This window comes from Patella vulgata, chromosome 2, assembly GCF_932274485.2.
Source record: "Patella vulgata chromosome 2, xgPatVulg1.2, whole genome shotgun sequence".
Classification (NCBI taxonomy): Eukaryota; Metazoa; Mollusca; class Gastropoda; family Patellidae; genus Patella; species Patella vulgata.
Window position 1 is genome coordinate 1,641,656 of NC_065880.2, and position 24,961 is coordinate 1,666,616.

Consider the following 24,961-nt stretch of genomic DNA (forward strand, 5'->3'; position numbering starts at 1 on the left):
GGTAATTTCTAGCGTGAAGTTCCGCTACAAGGTCCTCCCTACTAAACAAACGGTTATCCAGAGAGGTCAAGCAAAACGTCATGTGATAATTGTCAAGTAAAGGCTGTATTTACACTAACAAGTTGACATAAAATTTAATATTGACGAAAACACCCAATGCCCCATCCTCGGCAAATAATACTAAATAACACGACATGGGCTTCTATTAAATTATAAAATTAAACATAATATAGCCTACGGCAGATAGCAATATTATTATAAACCCTATGATACATACTATTCATACAGTTTACCTATTATCAAATATCCAGTCTCTCACTATATATGAACACATCTAAATAGCTTTGCCGCATTATCCTAGTGAATAGAACTGAAGTATGGTATAGCTTAGGGGAGAAAAGGAAAGAAATGACATGCGGTTTTATGACACGCCTGTTCAAACCGGGCTATAGTATCCCAGGGATAGCTTAGGGGAGAAATGGAAAGAAATGACATGCGGTTTTATGACACGCCTGTTCAAACCGGGCTATAGTATCCCAGGGAAGCGTTCTAGACCGATTTTATTCACTTTTTATTCACGTTGGGCCAATGTCGGCAATGGTTGGCCAGCGACGGTGTCGCACGACCAACGTCGGGCCAACGTCGGGCCAACGTCGCATGGCCAACGTATGCCCGTACTTCGTGTAACGTCGCATGGCCAACCTATGCCCATTCATTATCGGGCCAACATCGTATATACTTCGTGTAAATCGACGCTTGTAAACCTTTTCAAATGAAACTTTGATTTAAAAATATTTTCGAACCCTCTGGACAAGTAAAATAGGATGTAATGGATAATTTACACAACAGATAGGACACTTAAACATCTAGTACTTAGATAGAGATATTATTTATTTTCTGGAGCTTTCAAGCCAGCAAGAGTGTTATTGTCCCTTTAATGGATTAGGGTCCCTGATTTTACGAACAATAACGTTTTTAGCTTGTCAACACTGTAGAGGTCACAATTTTTATCCGATTTGGTTTAAAATTGAAATGTATGTATAAAACCCACAGATCTCGGGTTCTGTCGATATTCGCGCATATCGCATGATAACTTCCTTACTTATGGCCCCGATTGTTCGAAAAATCGCTTTTCTAGCTTGTGGGCCCTATAGAGGTCACAGTTTTTATCCGATTTAAGAAACCGTTTGAATATATCACCGTTACACCCTAAGGATGGCTGCGTTCGAATTTCGTAAAAATCGGACCGAAACTGACGGACACAATTGGCCGCCCCTCATTCGCAAATAGTGTCAAAATATTGTCTATCAGGGTTGTGGACCCTTAGGAGGTCACAATTTTCATCTGGTCTTGGTTCCTTTCCATTTTCGTAAATATCGAATCATAACTTCCTGAATTATTGCCCCTGATTGTACGAAAAATCGCGTTTGTAGCTTGTGGTCCCTCTAGAGGCCACAATTATCTTATTTTAAAGAGGTCTATAATCTATATTAAAATTGCGAGAATCTGTCATTTAAAAAAAAACAGTCCTAGGCCTACGTAGGCCCTGAAATGAAATGAAATGGGGTTTAATGTCCTACTGTTCTGCTCCTAACCTGGGCTTATGAAGACGGGCATACGCCATACAGTGTGCTATGAGGGAAATTTTGCCCGGGCAGCGGCGCTACGGCCTACTTTTATATCGAATTCCAACTGCCAAGGGATCTTTTACGTGCACGCCAATGTGTACACGGGACCTCGGTTTTTGTCCCACCCGAACAACTAGACAGCTGTCCTTGTCAGGCCCTCCATCCTGAATCACTGACAAGGGGAAACCACGCCGGAAAATCTGAATGAACTTTCTCTGCCAATGCAGGGATTGAACACCCGACCTCCAGGCTAGCGAGCCAGCGTCTTACCCACTTAGCCACGTGATCCCCGCGTAGGCCCTACACCTATCATATTTTCAATGACATCGAAATTTCAGAAACTATAATTCATGAAAAGTTAAAATATTGAACAACAATGATTTGATACAATAATTAACATTTGCTTTGGAAGAAATGTAAAAAGATTACAAAAAATGTTGACATTTAGACATTGCTAAAATTTGCTTATTATAATTATTTCTGTTTATTAATAGTATACTATTAATTTTTATTACAGCATATTTATAGTGCTCAGGGGAACTTACAGAGTGACAATATAAAAAAAACAAAAACAATGTTAACAGTTGTATTATAAGTTCCATGGTATAGAGTACCGGTACTAAAATACAACAGGGCCAGATAGAATCCTGTTTAAATATGTGTTTTTAAGTAGTTTTTTTAAATAAATATATAGAGATGTAGGCCTACAACATCTTAAACTAAATTTTTAATTGTAGGTCTAGTTGTAATTAAATTAGCCTATTAGTATTATCAAAATGGCGATCAAGTACCGGTATTTAAAAATATTGTTGACCTATTTATTTTTGTGGGTGTGTGGGTGTTACTGTGACCCAGATGTGAGATAATTAATACATCACAAGTCTCAAGCGAAATATAGGCCTATAGCCTAGTTCATGAAAGTTGTTAAGATATTAGAAAACAATGTTTTGATACATAATTCAACATGTTTTTAGGAAATAGATTTATAACCAAACACAAACAAAATAATTTCTGTTAATGATACCGGTAGTAAAAAATGATTTTTAACTTTCTATTTTTTTTTACTCGTATTTTTTAAAGATCGCTAGGATTGGTCACTAATGACGTAAGTGAAATTTAATCCAATCGCAGCCTTCGTCTCATGTTATGGCCCATGGGCGCCATCTTTTTCTTTTCGCTAACACTGTTGAAAACAATTTAAGGTAAGTTATTATAATATTTCTCAAAGTTTTAATTGTTGTAAAGACCAGGTTTTTGTTATAGCTAGCCAATTTAATGATTAGTTACGATTTATCACTTACAAAATGTCTAAGTTGCTGAAAATCGCGTAAAAATAAGTTTAGTGTGATTATGACTCGCACACAATTTGGATTTGGTACTAATTATGCATGGCGTCGAAATGCCAATTTCATTGATTGATGAAGTACACCAGTGTACTTGTATTTTGATATTTGTGGACTACATAACTAGACTTTTTGTGTGGACGAGTTAACTGGCATTTATTTTGAATGATTACAGTTGTTTTCGGTAAATTTAAACTGCGGTACACTGTATTGGTACTTGAAAAAATGTGAATTTATTTCGTCTTTATTTTTTTTTTTCAGAGGTTGTAAATTAATAATCCACCAGTGCGGTATGTGAAAAATGTGTCTAGACAAGATGGTAAATTGAAGTAAACTTATTCTGTCACCCTACATGTCTGTTATTCCATACATGGGCCGATGATCTGAAATCCGTTAGTTCAATGGCTCTTGAGGTTGTTACATGGTTGGGCGGCCTGAGAATCTGAAAGTCAGTTATAGAGATTACCCCTCAGTACTGCTGTCCAATAATCATACGTTCCCTAATTCCCTGTAGTTTAAAGGCAGCTAATGGCCCGTAAATTTAAATCTTTCAACCTTTTCTTCCGATGGTCCCAATATTGAATAATTTCTCAAGTAGAAATCACATGGAATCCACCCTCGCCACTGTTACCGTTCAGGGTTCGATAACAGTGTTGCCAAGTAAGTTCCTCAGAATTTCCTGGCATGATTTCTCCTTGTCAGATTCAGATAGGAAGAAAACCAGGGTCTCTTGGACATGGAGGACACGTAAAAGAACCCTTGGCAGTTGGAATTTGTTATAAAAGGCTGCAACTTTGCGGTCCAAACAAAACTTCCCTCAAAGCAACAGAAACCCCCCATGGTCATAGGCCACTGCATAGCGTATGTTCATCTTCATTCAACCTCATTTCCCTTTTTTTTTTCAGAAAAATTCCAATTTTAAAGTAAAGAATTCAAAGACGTGTATGACATGATGCGAAACACTCATTACCTTATGCATGTGTAGGTAATATTTAAATTGATTTTTAAGAAAACTTTCTTCACAGGTCAAATTTAGCTAAGAACACTGTAAATGATTAGGCTTAGTAAGACGCAGGCACCCTAACCAAGAGGTCTTTGGTTTGCCAAGAAAGTTCTGGTGTGGTTTTCTCTTGTCAGCATGGTGGGACTGGGAGGGCCTGGCAAGGACAGTATCCAGTTGTTCAGAATCAGATGGTACAAAAAACACAAGGTCCACAAGAACCCTTGACAGAATTCAATATAGTAGGCTTTAGCGAAGTGGTTCTGGGCAAAATTCCCCTTATAGGTCACTGTATGGCATATATCTGTATTCATTAGTCTGGTGGGTGCATAAAAGTAGACATTAAATATGATTAAATTAGTATGCTTGGGATTGTTGCTGGAAAATAAAACATGACACATTCCTAACTCAACATTAACTTTTTAGGGCAAGTAGTTCAATGATTTCACTTGCCTGAAAATGAAACTGATTGCCAAAATGTACAAATTGCATCAATTTTGCTTTGTGGGATAATTAAGTCATATAGGTGGGATTGTTTATGTAGTCTGATAAAAAATTTCCAGTTAACTTTTAATGTCGCTCCCCGATCCTTTTTATACACCAACATTTTCATGTGGACGTATATTGTCGTCGCCCCTGTCCGTCCGTCCGTCCGTCCACAATTGCTTGTGAACACTCTACAGGTCACAATTCTTATCCAATTTCAATGAAACTTGAAATATAGGTTTATCTCCCCAAGATCTCGGTTCCTTTCGATATTAATATTAGCATGTATCGGACCGTAACTTCATGGATTATGGCCCATGATTGTACGTAAAATCGCGTTTTTAGGTTGTGAACACTGTCGAGGTCACAATTTTTATCCGATGTGGTTTAAACTTTAAATGTATATTTATAACCCACAGATCTCGATTCCGTTCGATATTCGCGCATATCGGACCATAACTTCCTGAATTATGGCCCCTGATTGTACGAAAAATCACGTGTTTAGCTTGTGGACCCCATAGAGGTCACAATTTTTATCCGATTTAAAAAAAAACGTGTGAATATATCACTGTTACACCTTAAGGATGGTTGAGTTCGAATTTCGTAAAAATCGGACCGAAACTGACGGACAAAAATAGTGTCAAAATATTGCGTATCAGGGTTGTGGACCCTCTGGAGGTCACAATTTTCATCTGATTTTGATAAAATTTGAAATGCATGTTTATAACCCACAGATCTCGGCTCCTTTCAATATTCGCGCATATCGAACCATAACTTCCTGAATTATGGCCGAAAAATCGCGTTTATAGCTTGTGGTCCCCCTAGAGGTCACAATTATTATCCGATTTAAAACAACGTTTGAATATATCACCGTTATACTCTAAGGATGGTTGAGTTCGAATTTCATAAAAATCGAACCAAACCTGACAGACAAAATGGCCACGCCTCGTTGTCAAATAGCGTAAAAATATGGTATATCAATGTTGTGGACCCTGTGGAGACTTGAAATAGTTGAAATGCATAATTACAACGCAAAGATCTTGGTTCCTTTCCATATTCGTGCATATTGGATCGTAACTTCCTGAATTATGGCCCTTGATTATATGAAAAGTCGCGTTTTTAGGATGTGATCCCTCAAGATGTCACAATTTTTATCCGATTTAAAAAAAACGTTTGAATATATCACTGTTACACCCTTATGATGGTTGAGTACGAAGTTTCGTACAAATTGGACCAGAACTGCCGGACAAAATGGCTGCTCCTCGTACGCAAATATTGTAAATATATGGTATATCAAGGTTTTGGACCCTCTGGAGAGAGGACACAAATTTGATCCGATTTTGATAAAACTTGAAATACATGTTTATAACCCAAAGATCTTGGTTCCTTTCAATATTCATGCATATCGGATCGTAACTTCCTGAATTATGGCCCTTGATTGTACGAAAAATCACTTTTTTTAGCTTGTTCTCTGTCCATCTCTTGCAAAATGTGGGCATATCATGCATGGCAACCGCTTGTTAAAAAAAGTATGGGGATTGTTCGTTAATTGCTGCAATTAAATTGTATCTTTTTCTCACTATACATGTAACTCATACCCTCATATGTAGAACGGAGGGGATGACAATGAAAGCTGTCTAGTCGTTCGGATGGTCCCGTGTACACATTGGCGTGCACGTAAAAGATCCCTTGGCAGTTGGAATTCGATATAAGAGTAGGCCGTAGTGCCGCTGTCCGGGCAAAATTTCCCTCATAGCACACTGTATGGCGTATGCCCGTCTTTATTAGCCCAGGTTAGGAGCAGAACAGTAGGACGTTAAACTCCATTTCATTTCATTTCATTTCATACCCTCATCTTTGAGAAGAATCATCCCATCTGATCTAAAAAGATAATTTTATGTTTTCAGATGGTAAGCTTGTGACCCGGATGGATGAATGATGGAAAGACAAATAATAAGTACTGTATACAGTATTTGGTATAAATCAGTCATTGAAAGTCATTACAGCTGAAGATTTTAATGACGCTCTGTACTGGTACTAACAATGTTGATTACAGTCAATGGAAGATAATCCTTTGTAGGCATTCACATTTCAATACAGTCGTATATTTCCGTCATCCACTCCTGTGGTCTGTCATCCATATTTGTCTTAGCACAATACAGGCCTTAATCTTAGTTAATCCCCTTTCCTTCATGGATTATAGCACCTGACTGTATTGAAAAAATCACATTTTGAGCTTGTGAAACCTCCAGGAATCACAATTTTTATCTGATTTTAAAAAAAACGTTCAACTATATCACCGTTACATCATAATAACAGTTGAGCTTAAATTTCGTGAAAATCAGACTGAAATTGCCAAACAAAATAGACAAAGTTTTGGACCCATCTAGAGGTCGCAATTTTGAACATAAAATGTATGTATATAACCCAAAGATCCCAGATCCTTTCAATATTCGCGCATATTGGGTCGTAACTCCCTGGATCTCATTTCCTTTCAATATTCATGCATATCAGACCATAACTTATAGATTATGGCCCCTGATCGTATGAAAAATTGCATTTTTAGCTTGTGGACCCTTGAGAGTGACAATTCTGATGATAAAACTTGAAATGTATGTTTATATCCCAAAGATCTCGGTTCATTAGAATATTCGGGCATATCGGACCAAAACTTATGGATTATGGCGACTGATTGTACAAATCACATTCTAGAGATCACAACTGTTATCCAATTTTGATGAAACTTAAATCGCTTTTTTGGCTTGTTCTGTCCATCTCTTACAAAATGTGGGTGTATCTTGCATGGCATCTGCTTGTTTTCACTGTGTCTCTTAGTGTTTCCATGGGAATCTGGGGGGTTGGATGGCCGACTGGTTAGCTCATGTCTGTCATTGAGTTAACTGGCATGGTTTCGATTCCTCAGTTGTATGTGATGAGGAGTAGGGTCAACTGTCCAATCTCATGGGTTTTCTCCAGTTTCCTCCCAATGCTAAAGACTGCTACGCGCTATCGAATTATTGAAATAAAATGGACCCATATATTAGTCTTGAAATGACCTAGTTTGTATCGAGTGGACGTTAAACCCCATTTCTCTTTCTCTGCATGAATTTAGTATTTTCTAGTAAGATTGGGTGTCTCTACTTTCCATATCCAAACTTACCATATTTTATTCGAAATAATCTCCCTATAATTACTTTTTTCGGAATGCATCTTTAACTGAACATTTTTTTTTGTTTTAATTTCAGGTTAATCAAACCATAATAACAGCACCTATGAATGTGGTCGAATAAGGTGTGGAGGTGATCAATAGCAACATTGAATGTGGGTTGAATATGGTGTGTTAAAGATGCAAGAAAACACACGAAATGTGTAAACTGTAATGGATTATAGCCTGGCGCTATCCAAATTACAAAACACCTGCCCTTGAGTCTATGAATATTTATTTTTTATGGCACCCACATTTTCATGTCGCTGCCTCTGTCCGTCCAGATGTACCTCCGGTTAAATTTGTTTGTGGTCACAATTATCCGATTTTAATGAAATTTAAATGTATATTTATATTCAATCATCTGGGATCAGATTCATTTTGAACTCTAACCTCATGGGTTATGGCCCCTTATATTGTGGAAAAATTGGGTTTTTAGCATGTGGGCCTATCCAGAGGATTTTGGCGTAGAATATTACACCTGATTGTACGATCCATTGTTTTTAACTTCTGGATCCTCTAGAATTCTCAGTTTTATATGCCAACATTTCCCATGCCCGAATTAACCCCTCTTTGCTGAAGATTTGGCTTTCGAGTTCAGAGTTATGCCCCATAGCCAAAACTTTGAATTTGATAGGAGTTACAGTTTTTAACCGATCCTTTGCAGATTTGGTGTGAACCATTGGATTCATGAGATCACGAACCCCAACGATATACAGTGATTCGAAGATAACCTTTTCAAAAAAGCTTGTGAATGTGATGAGGCTACAATTTTTTAATTTGCCGTGTAGCATTGGGACCATGAGAGGACAAATCCAATAAATTTCAGCAATCCACACTTAACCCACTTTTTTGGAAACCATGTGAACGTGATAAGGCTACAATTTTTTTAACAGATTTTTTTCTAATTCTATATGAAACATTGTGACAATGAGTGGATAAGCCTTATTTATATTCCTTATTCTCTTTTGCAATATGTGTGTGTATCTTAGATGGCAACCACTTGTTAATTGTATCAATTGTGTTGTAATATTTTGAAAACAATAATAAATAATAAATATCAAAGTGTTATTTTGTTTCATATTTGCGGTTTTTCAGCATAACTAGGATTATTCAGTGTGCTATGAGGGAAATTTAGCCCAGATGTGGCTTTTCTGAATTGTCCTCTTTTAATTACACAGGTTTCTTTTTTTTACATGGACGACAATTTCTGCATGGAACTTTGGCTTTTCAGCCCCATCACTATCACATCAAAACACCATCCTTTGCCAGGTCCTAAATCCACTGATCAGGCGAACGGTGCAGAAAATCCTGGGAGGGTGGAGTAACTTTCATGACCGACACTGGGATCAAATACAGCCCCCACCCCCACCTGGTTTGTGAGCTAGGGCTCACACTGTTGAAGTCTGCAACCTTACTGGGTAGAAGTGATAATAACAACCAATAAGCACTGGGTTAAAGTGAGAAAAACACCCGATAAGCCCTGGGTTGAAGTGAGAAATACACCCGATAAGCACTGGTTTGAAGTGAGAAAAACACTGGGTTGAAGTGAGCAAAACACTACATAAAAACTGGGTTGAAGTGAGCAAAACACTGGATTGAAGTGAGCAAAACACTCCATAAGCACTGGGTTGAAGTGAGAAAAACACCTGATAAGCACTGGGTTGAAGTGAGAAAAACACCTGATAAGCACTGGGTTGAAGTGAGCAAAACACCGGTTTGAAGTGAGCAAAACACTCGATAAGAACTGAGTTGAAGTGAACAAAACGATCAATAAGCGCTGGGTTGAAGTGAGCAATACACTCGATAAGCACTTAGTTGAAGTGAGAAAAACACCCGATAAGCACTGAGTTGAAGTGAGAATAACACCCGATAAGTACTTGGTTGAAGCGTAGAACTAGAATACTAACGGGAACGCCCACTCGGTGACGTATAACGGTGATGACATAATTATGTTGTACATCGCATGCGCGAAGTCAATAAGGCACAAGTAACTTCAGGCCGTATGTCAACATAGCAGAAGCGTACGACGTCCTGGAATTTCAAGAACTTGACGGTGTAATAGATGTAAGTTATTCATAATTTTAATGAGTTTTTTTTAAATTAGTTATATAACATACCATCGGGAGTATAAACCATTTATTTTCGGACATTAAATTATCCGAACACACGTTTGTGTATCATTTTCTACTACATATTATAAAATTATTATTAATAAATTATGATGACATTCACATTTTATTTAGGACTTGTTATTATTTTTATTTATTGTTTTGTGCATATTGTTGTTAGCCTTTGGCATGTCCGTGCCAGTTTTGGCTGGTTTCCCAGTGCCCTTTTCTTGTTTATAACAAGGGGTTTTACATAGGCTAAGCCTGTTCCCCAATCCCATTCAGACATCCTGAATAAAAATATTGTTTATATAAAAAAAAAAATGTGTATTCTTTACTACAGCTTTTCTTTGCTAAAGATTTGTTTGAGACATCTCAACCTGTCGTTCCAGTAGCATCCGTAAGTTTTCTACATATACAACATACATACATATAGTCACATAGTGTTCGTAGCAAATGGGCAAGTTTTGAAACTCATTATAGTCTCGACCATGTCTATATATTTTTTTTCTTCTCAAACGATCAAATTGCTTTGGAAATGAAATGAAATGGGGTTTAACGTCCTACTGTTCTGCTCCTATGCTGGGCTAATGAAGACGGGCATACGCCATAAGGTGTCATTTAAGGGAAATTTCGCCCGGGCAGCGGCACTATCACCTATTCTTATATCGAATTCCAACTGCCAAGGGATCTTTTACGTGCATTCCAATGTATACAGGTGACCTCGGGTTTTCGTATCATCCGAAGGATTAGACAGCTGTCCTTGTCAGGCCCTCCGTACTGCATCACTGACAAGGGGGAACCACGCCGGAAAATCTGGATGAACTTTCTCGGCAAATGCAGGGATCAAACACCCGACCTCCAGGCTAGCGAGCCAGCGTCTTACCCACTTAGCCACGTGATCCCAAATTGCTTTGGAACAGTTTCTTTTATTTTGTATAATATTTACTTTAAAGGGACAATAACACTCTTGCTGGCTTGAAAGCTCCAGAAAATAAATAATATCTCTATCTAAGTACTAGATGTTTAAGTGTCCCACCTGTTGTGTAAATTATCCATTACATCCTATTTTACTTGTCCAGAGGGTTCGAAAATATTTTTAAATCGAAGTTTCATTTGAAAAGGTTTACGTTAGACGTTTCAAACCATTATGTTGAATTTTTTAAATAAGGTGTGTTAAGATGAAATTTGTATCATCAATTAATTGAAATATTCTAAAATAGTTAAATTTGTTGACCAGAATAAAGATTGGGACATATTATTCAGTTACAACAAGAGTGGTATTGAGCCTTTAAAGAACTGTATTAATTTGGTATCAAGCTCGTAATTAGATAAAATTGTGAGGGAAATTTTAACCTCCAACCCTGTCTTTGGTTGTGTACAGATTTACACTGGTAATTTTAATTCATAGCTATTGATTTTGTTTGGTTTTTATTTAGGTTGTTTTCATTGTTATTTATTTTCTTTTTAAGATTCAAACTAATCCAGTTAAATTTAATGGGAAAGTTCAAGTAGTGGTTATATGAAAAATGATCTGATGTTCACATGATCTCAAGGGTTTGCCGAACCTCAATCGAGTTTAACCCCAACAAGGAATATTATACATCAAAACTTGTCATCTGCCTGTGCAATTTCTAGTATAAGTTTATCATCATTTGGAACAAATGGTTAAATTACTATTCAAGATGACTAATTTAAAAAACAAGAACAACAATATGTGGTTGGAATGATCCAAGGCTCTGTTCAAAGATATTTTATTCACATGACAGTGATGCTTGTTAAATAAAACTTGTGAATTTAACAGATAATGACCATTGATAAACACTAAAGGCAAATAGAAATGCACAAAAAAATCCATAAGCTTATGATAATAATGATTAAACATACATTATGCAAGAGCTAAATCTGCCTATTGCAGGTTTTCTTTAGGCCTGAAATGTTTTCTAAATTATTAATTAGACATTAATTAACTTATCCAGGCCCTAATCAACTCTCGATAGCATCGGATTTCTCCAATATTAAACAGATTAGAACAGTTCAGCCATATTTTGATTTAAGCTAAAAATGGAGGAGTGAGACTACTTCGAACAACCAGTACGATGGTTGAAATTATTGCACACGTCTTGTCAAACCTTCAAAGGCCTTCAAAGGCTAATATCTTCGCTCGCAATAGAGTAATTTGAATGAAATTTTCAAATTATTCATTTTACATTATTTATCTTCGAACTATTATAGCAAGAATGGCTAGCTCTTTATCAAAATCTTACATAATGTATATTTAAGAATAATTTAATACATTTATAAAGCTCACACATTACAAGTTGTGCACCTGTATAAAATTTGTATAAATTTTGTTATCATTGTTAATATTTTATACTGAGATGCAATAAAAATAATACATCACTTTTATAAATGGATGAATGTAAATCTTGTTTGAAATGAATCCAGGTTTAACGCCCTACTTAGTACTTTTCAGCTCAATTTTGTTTAAAAGATTTGCTTTAATCTTGCAATTAAGGATGTAATAACATCATATTACGATGATAACATGTGAGAATGTTTTGAAGATTGCGTAAACGCACCCCGAACAATTCTCAATCAAAAAAATTTAACCCAACAGAATCAGTATGTTGATTTTTCTGGTACACACGTGGGGTATATAATGCAGCTTTTAAAAAGCTAGGTTTTGTGCAACTGTGGAAGGTGCAAAGTTATGCCACGTCATCTCAGAGGTGCTATTTTATTGCGTCTCGATATATTTTGTTTACAATTATCAACCTGGCCCCAAGTTCACAAAGCATTCCCAGACTTAATAATTTGCTCAACTTTCAATCACTGTTTTTGAGAAATATCTTTGATCCAGAAACACAAAACTTTGCACATAGTTTCTTATTGATATATTTACATTAAAACAACAATAGTTAGTAAAGTGCTGTATTTAAGTTAAAATAAGACAAACAATTTTGAGTAAAACCTTAACTTAAGACTGAGAATGCTTTGTGAACTTGGGGCCTTGTTTTCTTTTCATTACTTATTATCTACAATACAGTAATAACAAGAAATAAAAAATCTGTAGAACACTGCTGATTAAGTTCTAGATTTAATCCTAGATTCAATCACATTTATATTTTTAAACTTCCAATATCGATATTAATTCCAATAGAGCCAGGTGATGTTTAGTTTAATTATACACTTTCTATTTTGTTGTATGAAATTATCTGTATAATCTGTGTTTTTGTTACTTTCATTGTGTGAAATGCTTGCAGCAAAGTGCTGTAAATAAAATACCTGACATCAATGATCACAGTTTAACTCTATAACTTCTCATTTGACCTCAAATCTATGTGGAGTCGAGTCAGTTGGAAGAAATAAATCAAAATGGAGTGAAATCTACATTTTAATCAAATTCGTACCACATGATTATATTCTACCACTTTTTGCTCGTTTATATGGCAACTATATATTATTGCTAAGCTATTTTTGAATTGTAAATTACATTTACAAGTATGTAAATATTGATTCTTTGAATTATATATTTTCAATTAAAATCTGAATATGCAATGTGCTATGTAGCCATATATGTGAAATAAACTATTATTATTGCTATTTACTTTCTCTGTAAATCTCTGTTAATCTGTCGACAACTTAAACAAATTTCGATTTGAGTGTCCTCAAGAAAACTATTACATACAGAAGCAAGTACACAGATTTCGTAATTTATATGTTGACTTATTTGTGTTCATGAAAAGATCAACCTGTCTGATATATCTTACAGTTGTAGGCTGACATTGAGAATAAGACTGTAAATGTTTTGATGTTATGCCCCTACATATCTTCATATTCTCAACAGTTCTTATAAGTAAATCTATAGATGTAACTTTAATTTGAACAGGAAACAAAAATTATTATATTGTACTTCACAATTCAAGTCCTTGTCAATGGTTAAATGGTATGTTACACTTTTATCTTCAGTTTTAAACAGATAGATATAATCACTTGAAGACTGACATAGCCACAAAGCAGGCATTTGACATAAAAATGATTTCTGCAACATCTGAAAGGTTACTTCGTTCATATGTAAACATTGAGTTTCCTCGGTTTTCCCTGGACTCTGAATAAAATAGACAAATTCATAAAACTCAATTAAAACAAGAAGAATTGGATTCTCATACATGTATTCATAATTTTCTCGGTTTCTGAATAAAATCGAAAAAAATTACAAAAGTAAATATAAAGAAGAATCGGATATTCATACAAGTATTTATAAATAAAATTATGGTAGATTACAGAAAGAGCTAGCAGTTCTCATCATAATAGTTAAAAACTAGATAATGTAAAGGGAATTTGCTGAAAATTTCAGTCAGATTGATCCACCCTGAACCGAGTATTTAGTGGTTGAATTTTGGGCCTAGCCTCGATCATCATTACTAAGGTCGGTACGATAAAAAAAAACATGGTCTCGATTATCCATTTTTTGATTTAATCAGAAGTAGCAGACTGGGCTCTAATCCAGTATATATCACAGGCTAGCGATGCCATCGAGTGTTGATTATGGTCTGGATAAGTTAATTAATGTCTAATTAATAATTTAGATAACATTCCAGGCCTAAAGAAAGACCTGCAATTGACAGATTTAGCTCTTGCATAATGTCTGTTTAATATTGATGAATTAAATGTTCATATACTGATCTTTTATAAGGAAACATCGAATGTTCATAATTATAATTAAGTTAACAGAAATTTAAGTTACCGGTGACTTCCTTGGATTCAATTTCTTTGTTGTTACGCTTTTCTGTAGAAGAATTAAGGTTGATAGTCTCCCTAACCCTTCTTTTAATCTTCGATATGTGGACCCAGAATTTTTGTAAACATCTGAAATATTCATAAAATCAAAATAAAAAGGTTCCTACATACAAAACAAAAGGTTCAGATATAATTATTTTTTTCCATGCTTGTTGATTATTCATACCGGGAACAAGATTATTTCGGAATTTAAAAATAAAAGGATTTGACAGGTCAAGGTCAGTCATAAATAAATATACAATTTTAATTTTTATGGAGCTGCTCAGTTAAAACTTTGACCTTTAAAAAAAATAATAATTAGTAATTCATAAAATTAAAGTAAAAGAAGATTGTTGAGAGAGAATCGTCATGCTGTCACACACTCATCGGGTGTAGTAATCGTCAATTTCATAACAAATTGAAAGTAGACTAGGCCTAGCTACGGCACTAATGTAAACAAACCTATATGCATACAAATGAGAGAAGGGGTAAAATCTAACGGGCAAACATGAAAATACAGACATTCAGCTAGTATGGGTTTAACTTAACTTCATTGTTTCATTGTAGGTTGTCAGGGTGGACTGCCAACTAGAATCTACATAATTAATTTCTTTTGAGTTTTCACTTACTTTTTCAACGAAATAATCCGGCTCAACGTGTCTTGATTAATAATTAGTAATTCATAAAATTAAAGTAAAAGAAGATTGTTGAGAGAGAATCGTCATGCTGTCACACACTCATCGGGTGTAGTAATCGTCAATTTCATAACAAATTGAAAGTAGACTAGGCCTAGCTACGGCACTAATGTAAACAAACCTATATGCATACAAATGAGAGAAGGGGTAAAGTCTAACGGGCAAACATGAAAATACAGACATTCAGCTAGTATGGGTTTAACTTAACTTCATTGTTTCATTGTAGGTTGTCAGGGTGGACTGCCAACTAGAATCTACATAATTAATTTCTTTTGAGTTTTCACTTACTTTTTCAACCAAATAATCCGGCTCAACGTGTCTTGAACATATTGTCAAGGTCTTGTCATTTATCGGGTCTGATCTGGTAGACTGTATGATACGTAATGATTCTCTCTCCACTCTGTTGTTTTTGGGTAAGCGATAGAATGATCAACCCCGATTTCTTTTATTGCAGGCGGAACATCCGAACAAAACACAATTCGCGCCAGGCATTTTGTTAGTGCGAGCAGAAACCGGAAGTACGCTGTGCCCGATATCAGCGTCAGAAGCCCGCCGTCACATAAGGTAGTGACGTCACACGGTGGGCGTTCCCGTTAGTATTCTAGTTCTATGGTTGAAGTGAACACTTCGCTGAAGCCTAATTTGCATATTTGGCATGGCTTCTTCCTCACTTCAACATCATTTCTGCCTTCTTTATTTCATTGAAAATTTGAAGTGTTGTTACGGAAGTGTGGTAGAAATGAACACTTCAGATATAAAATTTTTCACCTCGAGCACGTCTCGGTTTAGTGTCACCTACACTTCATATGGGTGGCGTCATCACTTCATTTGCGTGAGGGGAATGTACAAAAAATCGCGTTTATTTTTAGCTTGTTCTTCTGTCCATCTCTTGCAAAATGTGGGGGTGGGTCTGGCAGCCGCTGGTTATTACATCTTATGAGATATCCTTTTTGTGTCTAAATTATAGCTGCCTGCAGAAAACGGGGCCATTCAGAGGCCAATGCCAAGGAAAGATTGAAGGCTTGGCTCTGCTACAGTTCGGACAGAAAAGAAAGTCTTTTAAATGTTTACATTCTTCAATTTGGATTTGAAACTATTAGAAGTAAAATCAATCTCTTCAATTCTTTACAATGAATGAAATGGTGAAATGAAATTAAATGTCTGTTCTGCTCCGACTGGGCAAATAAAGACGGGCATACGCTATACAGTGTACTATGGGGGAAATTTTGCCTGGACATCAGTGCTGTGGCCTACTTTTATATCGAATTCCAACTGCCAATTCCACAACCTCTAGGCTAGCGAGCAAGTAGTGTCTACTTACTTAGACCAACTTGGCTCCTATATGAAATGGTATAGATACCTTAATTTCATATATTAAAATGACAAAATTATTAGAGTAAATTGTTGATATTAGACATAGATTTGTGGTAATAATTATATTAATCTAAATCATTATTTATTCGTAGCTGTGGAAGTTGAAAATCTCTTTTCCTCTGATGGAGAAGATTAGATAAGGAACTGGCAGTTCTTACTATAATAGTTAAAAACTAGATAATGTAAAGTGAATATGCTAAAAATATTTTATCAGATTGTTCCACTCTGAACTGAGAAAACCTTATTTTAAAATCACAGCAGCCTTGATTGTCATTGTTACCGCTAAGTAACGGTTAAGTAACAATGTCTTGATTATCCTTTTTTTTGCATTTAATTATCAATGACCTTTGAAGAGCATATCGGATTGAAATCAAATCAAAATCAGAGACATCAGATGGCATCGAGAGTTGAATATTGCGTTTTCATGTTAATAAATGTCTAATTAATAATTTAGATACCATTTCTTCAGGCATAATAATGTTTAAATTTACAATAAAGAGAGATATCAATGATCTTTTGGGGCTTTCTTTTTTATTTCCAGTCTTTCAAGGGATCACATGCAGGAAGTATGTATGAATGCACAATTGTTGAAGAGGCAAGCCAAGTTTCATATTGATTGTCATTGTACGTAATGGCCTCGATTTAATATGTTATGCCGATGATACTCAACTTTACCTCGGGTGTAAAATAATGTAACAAATAATATACAAAGTGTAGACAAATGTATTAATGTAATTATTTCATAGATGGTTGATAACAAGTTGACTTTAAGCGATAAAAAGACAGAGACACTATATTTTTACACTAAATTTCGAAGAAAAGAAAACAAATAGACATATTAAAGGTTGGTGACACATCAGTTAAATCTTGCACGACTATCCGTAATTCAGGTTTTAATCTTGACAATGTTTTATCCTTACATGACCATATTTCAAAAGTTTGTAAATCAGTATCACATTCATTATTTCGTATTGGGCGTATAAGAAAATTTAGATCGTAAATACGCCGAATCACTGGTTTTATTCACTTTGTACTATGTAAAAGATATTATTGACTTCTGTAACAGCCTTCTCTATAAACCTTAAACCTAATTAAAGGTGCTAAAACTCTAAGTCAATATTATATTCGAAAACACGAATTAGGATTCAATATTGGTTTGTTTCAATCGACACTGATGTTATCTTACATCTAAAATTCATGGTGACCTCGGGTATCGTTTTTTCGGCCAATATTTCAATAATTCGCTTGAGCGTAGGGGTCTTTAGCAGTGGGAGAAAACCGGAGGACTCGAAGAAAACCCATGAGGTTAGACACAAGACCCTACTCCTTGTCGCCTAAAACTTGGGAATTGAAACCCCGCCAGTTGACTCAATGACAGACCTTATGATACAGCGCGCCATCCACTCCCCTTCCTCGTTCAGAGAGAGAGAGAGAGATAGAGAATTACAACTTACCTCCATTGAGTGGTCATCAACAACACAAATGCTACGATTATTACAAAGAAGCCAAGCGGTTTAAATCCACGTATAGAAATAATCTGAATAATGTAATAATAAATAAAATCAATAAATTCCATTGATAATTTACTTCACAGTCCACTTTAGGCATGGGCCAAATGGGTCGAGCGTCCCGCGCTTCATGGCAAAAAGAGAAACAAAAATATATTAAATTCCATATGAAAGTTTCACTCATCGATCTAGCGGCGCGATTGGCTGAGACTGGGTGAATCTGTGATCTCTAAACCGTCTCTATAATTGGTCGAAACCCGTGACGTAGGCCATTGGCGTCAGTGGGCAAAGGTTTGATGATGCCGGGCTCATTATTTGCCCCCATCGCCAATCCAATACTCAAGTATAGGGCCTACTATTGAGAAATGGGGGAAAAGAAACATTTCATATTATTATATAAAATCAGATGAAATAAACCTATTACCGCAAAGGTGACAGCGATAATTTCAATTTTATCAAACTTTATTTTGATTTTACTCTTTGATTGGATTCGCCATGAAATAGATGCGTGGCGGATATATACAAGCACCACCCGATCAATATTCCTACCAAATATTGTTGAAGCCCATTAAAGGGCATGCTCCTCGCAGTGTTTCGTTTCAAGCACTGCCGTAACGAAAGCAAATTTCTGTTCCAAATTATGACTGGTCAATATAGTTCGATTAACAACCAATGCCTAACTGCGTAACAATGTCATTCCGGTTTAAACAGAGCTCCACATTGTTTACATGACTCAAGAAATTTTTAAGCACAATTAACCAGTGAATAGCAGAATATTGCCGAAAAACTAATTGCGTGACAAACGAGGCTATCAACATTTAAATTGAAAACAATACTGTTTGGAGACGAACAATACTGTCACCTTAAATAATTGTCCAAAGTTTTAGGGAAGACCCCAGATTAAACGAAGGACTGTCATGTTGCTATACTTAAGAGAGATTTGATTGAACGGGAAGAATAGATACACTCCCTCAAAAGCTCAAGTACCAATAAGTCAATCCAGCAATGGCCATAGAGGGATTTCTCAGGCCATTGCTTCAGGGATTGTAAAAACTATGGAATCGAACAATTTCGTGAGACTAAATCCCAATAACCGCAAGCTAACTAACATTCATGTACGTATCAAAAAATTTAAGATTTAAGACTAACTCTTAACTTCATCACCTTTAGGTGATCCCTACCGCGTTTCCGGATGGACTTGAGTGCTTACATATATACAATTTGAATGGAGTATAAATTCCGAAAGAGTCACTAATATTCAGTAACTTGGAAGCATACGATTTATATTGTGTACCACGCGTTTACCACAAGATCATGATAGTTTAAGGCAAAGGGTCAAAAGGGTTAACCTATCAATCCCACATTATACTACATTACAGAATCCAGAATTCACATTGGCCTCTTCGGCATGGTTGGGAAGTATATGATACACACCCAGTACCCTATGTCTCGGTGTTTAGACAACTTATCAATTGATAACTCCTAAAATAACATTATTTTGCAATCTGATTGCGAAAGTCCGACAAATGATTGAAAATACCTAGACTCTTGACGAAGGTATTCTGGGATAAACGACCCATACTGTGGAATACATTATTATATATTGTATTATAATGTATTATGATAGCTGTAATACATGAAGGATAAGATTCGTGGATAACTTGAACAATTTATGGTTGTTATTATTTGTGTAGTCCTGTATAAATGACAATCCTTACTTTTTTAGTTCTATCAGGTTGAAAATGGCATATTCGTGTTTCTCGTCCCACAACCGCTGCGACGACATAGCAGACGTGTGTTGCTATTGAAAGATTAGTTTTCGAGCCAATTTCTGTCGACATTTAGCATTTTGCCGGCCATAATGGAGCAACCGTTTGTGAAATGAATCGGCAACTGCCCAAGTGAGTCCGGTGACCCAAAAACCTATAAAATGATATTATTACACAAGTCATTTCACCAACAATGTTTGTTAAGGTAAATTTCAGACTATTTTTGGCCACCGTCTTGGATTTTCGGCTCTCCTGGAGTTAGCCCGTGGATATCAAACTACAAATATCTTCACTGGGGTCCCTTCTAACAGAAACCATCGTCAAACTTTGTTCTCTGAGAAATTGCCACGGATGTAGGGGTTGTGATAATAAAGAGTTGTCTATTCCTGCTATAATAGCTCAAAAATAGAAAATCTAAAAAGAAAATATTGAAAATTTCATTCAAATTCCTTTATTCTGAGCCAAATTATCGCTGTTTATAGTTTTGACAAGATGTGTACATCGTGGTAACCAGAACACTGGTATGTTCGATACTTAGCCTCGCTTACCCATTTTTAAATTAAATTCTTAAATGATGAAAGGTTCTAATCTAGTTAAAATCTCGAGTATCCGATGCCATCGAGGGGTGACTATGGTCTTGTTTTCTTAATTAATAGTTTATAAAATATTTCAATCGTAAAGAAAGACATGCAATAGCTCTTCCATAATATATGTTTAATTTACAAAATCATACATTAATTTACAAAATTAGAAATAGAAATTAGAAATTATTTTTCAAAATTAAAATTCAAAAAAACAAAAAATGAATACATAGTGCGTATTTGAGGTTTCGTATTTTTCTCATTTTGTATTTGTAATTTATTGTTAAGCATATTCGAACATATTATAATGGAATCTGCGCTATATAAATTATGTAATAATAATAATAATAGAAAATAAGCCAGTAAACGTCTTGAATGAATGAATGAATTATAAACAATAATACTGATAGAATTTACATATCAACGTTACAACCAAGGATTCTTAAAATAGATTAGTACAGTTTGCCGTAGTTCTCTTTCGATTAAAATGTTTAAAAAGGATTTGAAGCAAAATTTTGATACATATATTCGTTTTCACCTGTCATTAAATCGCACAGTTTGTACTTGAGAAGGCGTTGGGAGCTCGGGAAGGGCCACAGAAGTGGAATAGCCTTAAATTATTTTTAAAAAAGAGTGATAATATGAAACAACTTACCATTTTATTTTATTATAATAATAATATATTGCATCTGATAATGCGCCACATCCACCCAAGTGAGTGCTCTGTAGTCCATACATACATAGGTTATGTCTATAGCAGGGCTTTCATGTATCATTCAACAGTAGACATGTTTTAACACATGATCGTCTAAATATTATTCACTGTTCAATTTACACAGATTATTGTAAACGTCTTTCTCATAAATACCGCGTGTCGAGTTTACATAATGGATTAATGCGTGAACTGCCCTGCGCAAAATCATTTTCTACACATTTCTTCTAAACAAAACCAGACACAACTTTTCTAGAGTAAAATTTTGCGTAGAATACGATGCCGAGTGATAATCAATCCGCCGTTGGGACAGCCCCCCCCCCCCACGCACTTAGCCTCCGATCTATTCGACATTAATCGCTAACTAACTAATTGTCGGAAGGCGTCAAGATATGGTGAGGTTTTGATTACCAGCTTTGGGCAGGGGTCATGGTGGCTAAGACTCTGACTCGCGAGCCTAAGGTCGGGTGTTCGATCCCTGCATTGGCCGAGAAAGTTCATCCAGATTTTCCGACGTGGTCCCCCCACCTCCTTGTCAGTGATGGAACGTGTACACACATTGGTGTACACGTAAAAGATCCCTTGGCATTTGGAATTCGATATAAGGGTAGGCCGTAGTGCCGCTGTCCGAGCATAATTTCCCTCACAACACACTTTATGGCGTATGCCCGTCTTCATTACCCCAGTTCGGAGCTAGGACGTTAAACCCCATTTCATTTTCCGAATACCAGCCTGTATGTGATAAAAGCGTGGGGTGATTTGGTTCATCTATAGATTATATTTGAATGTCGGCTTTGTTAGGGCTTAATTTTAGTAGAGTACGGAGTGGAACAAATGAATGTAGGACGTTTCGTCCACTGGGCATTTCGTGCTAGGGCATTTCGTTCTAGGACTTTTGGGCCACTTTGTTTTTTTTCGGCCAAATTTATTTGTTAGTTTTCTCCTACAGATTTTTACTTTGCTGTGTTTTTGTTTTTTGCCCTGACTATTAAAATTGGTTCGTATGTCTGTCTGTCTGTCCGTTACACTTTCTGGGACACAATAACTCTCCTTCTAATTGAGCTAGAATGTTCACACGTGGCGTATGTGTTTATTAGGATAGTGCCTTGAGCATTTTCTGCTAAGGGTAAGCAGAGATAAGCAATTTGATTGCTTGATGATTTGGGACACGGTAACTTTAATTCTAATTAATTTAGAGTGATGAAATTTGGTGTATAGTTTTATTACATCAAGAGGGGGATCACGGGGGGTAAGACGCTGACTCGCTAGCCTGGAGGTCGCGTGTCGCTAGCCGAGAAAGTTCAACTAGATGTTCCGGCGTGGTTACCCATTGTCAGTGATGCAGGACGGACAATGAGAGCTGTCTAGTCGTTCGTATGGGACGAAACACCGAGGTCCCGTGTACACATTGGCGTGTACGTTATTTGTATTGAATAAATTACTGTATCAAATAACCTTTACACACACTGGTTGAATTGCATTATGTTGACATTGAAACCATTCTAGGTATCGGCAATGTCAAGGTCAGGAGAATTCTCATAGGTGGTATTTGACCTATTCAATCTGACAATGACTCACAAACAGGTGTTTTGGGTTCGATCCCGGTGGTAGCCATGACAGGATATTTCAAAGGGATTTCCCCCTTGTCAGTGGTACAGGACGGAAGGTCTGACAAGGAACATATTCTGGTCCTGATCAAGAATAGACGAAAACCCAAGGTCTCATAAAGTATAGTTTAGCGTGCACGTTAAAGAATTCCTAGCAATGATGCCTGGTCACAATTGCCCCCATACCCAAAAACATTGTATGCTCGGATCCATTAGATCAAAAAATCCAAAAAAGTAGCACGTTAAACCGAACGACACCTGACTTTATTTATTTATTTTTATAATATTTATATTGATGTTATTGAAGGGAGTAATGGCAAGGTTAAGGTCAACCCTCTCGAGTTTAACTTTTTTTTTTTTTTTTTTTTTTTTTTTTTTCGTTCTTATTTTTTTTTCCTCCTCCTCCTTTTTTTTTTTTTCTTTTTTTTTAAATTTTGTGATCTGATTTTGTATTTGGATGGTGATTTAAATGTGTAACACTAGTTAGTAGGTTATTAGATATGTATGCTCTGTCAATTCGACTAGCACTACCTCTTGTATTGGACCATGTATATAATATCTTGTCTGGAAATTTATTCCTGAAAACATCTGATATTTCTATTATTTTTGTGATATTGATAAGTAAGTCAATAACTATCTGGGAGTAGTAGGTATCATTTTTGGAATCAATCTTATTTTCTGTTACATTGAAATCACCAATTAAAATGTAGTATTCTTTCTCATTATAGATATTTATTATATGATTGTGTAAACTTTGAAAGAAATTTTGTTTTTCTTTAGTTGAACCAGGAGGGCCATATATATTCATTACATTGGTTGTTTTATCGTTAATGTATAATGATATATGTTGGTACCTTCCTTGTAGTAAGTTTGGATATGTATGTTCTTTAAATTCAATGTCATTTCGGATAAGCATGCTTGTTCCCAGATAGTTATTATCAATAGTATTTGATATAATTTTATAGTTACCATCTTGATATATCTTGGATTCATTTATAATTTTAGTATTTGACACTGTTTCTTGTAAACAGAGTATCTCTGGGTAGCTGAATTTATCTGTTAAGATGTTTATTTTTTCATCAAAGCCTCTTTGAATATTAGAGGATATAATATGCATAATTAGTGAGATAATCAAGATTTTCACTATAGACATTGTAGAATAATAATTGTATTGTTATATATAAACTTATTCAGTTAATATGATTTCACAATTGAGTCCAATTCACTTTTTAGTTATTATATCAGTTTTTTCTAGTCAGTCTGTTAAAGACCTCAACTATTGGACTTTTCATTCTTAGTTTTTTATCTGTTACATCTTCATTATTGCTAATATTCCTTTTCTTTGTATTTTTGCTATCTTGGATTTTAACATAGTCTGCACTGGTACACTCAGTTTCCTGTGCTTCTTTGACTGCAACATCATTTTTGTTTATATTAAAATCCATTAATGTATCAATAATTTTATGGTCGTCTTTATTCACATCATTATTTGGATCAAATGTGTCAGAGTGGGTTTGTTTCAACTCTGTTTCATCATTTTCTGTTGTAGAATTCTCCTGAGGAGAGTATTTCAGATTTAGATCCATTTTGGGAGTTATAGGTAGCTCATCTATATTTCTGTATGGATCAGGAGTTATAGGTAGCTCTGTAGATGGAGAGGATTGCAGGGGTGGAAAATCCTCTGGGATGGGTGAGAAGTTAGATTTATTTGTACGTTTGTCAGGCAAGGGACAATCCCTTCCTAGGTGGCCCTGTTCTCCGCAGTTGAAACAAATCTTATTATATCTGATCTGCCCTTCGTATTTAACGCCTACTCGTAGGCCTTTTATGAAAATATGGGATGGGATAGGCTTGAACACGCGTTTGACATGAATGATTCTCACCCCACTTTCTATTGTTGGAAATTTTTTGTAGCATGGCCTCTCACATCTGATGACATCGGCATAGTTTGATATTTTTCGTGCAATGTCCTTATTATCTATTTCATAGAATAGATTATAGATAATTATCGGGATAGAGTCTACTGGGTATTCCCAGATAGCTTTGATGGTGCCTTTCGACTCATATTCCAGATCATTGATGGTAAATGATTCAAAGAGTCCAACAAAGATATCTTTAGATTGTTGAGAGTCAACTGTCAGATAGAAATTCCCATTTCCT

At 35.7% G+C, this 24,961-nt stretch overlaps 1 long non-coding RNA gene across 1 annotated transcript; it reads left to right on the plus strand.

The window, feature by feature from the left end:
* Positions 1–9,666: 9,666 nt before the first annotated feature.
* LOC130010629 (uncharacterized) lies at positions 9,667–12,243 on the plus strand. Its single transcript, XR_008785906.1, has 3 exons — positions 9,667–9,729; positions 10,117–10,173; positions 11,246–12,243. It is a non-coding gene; the product is annotated as an uncharacterized LOC130010629 (long non-coding RNA).
* Positions 12,244–24,961: the final 12,718 nt, after the last annotated feature.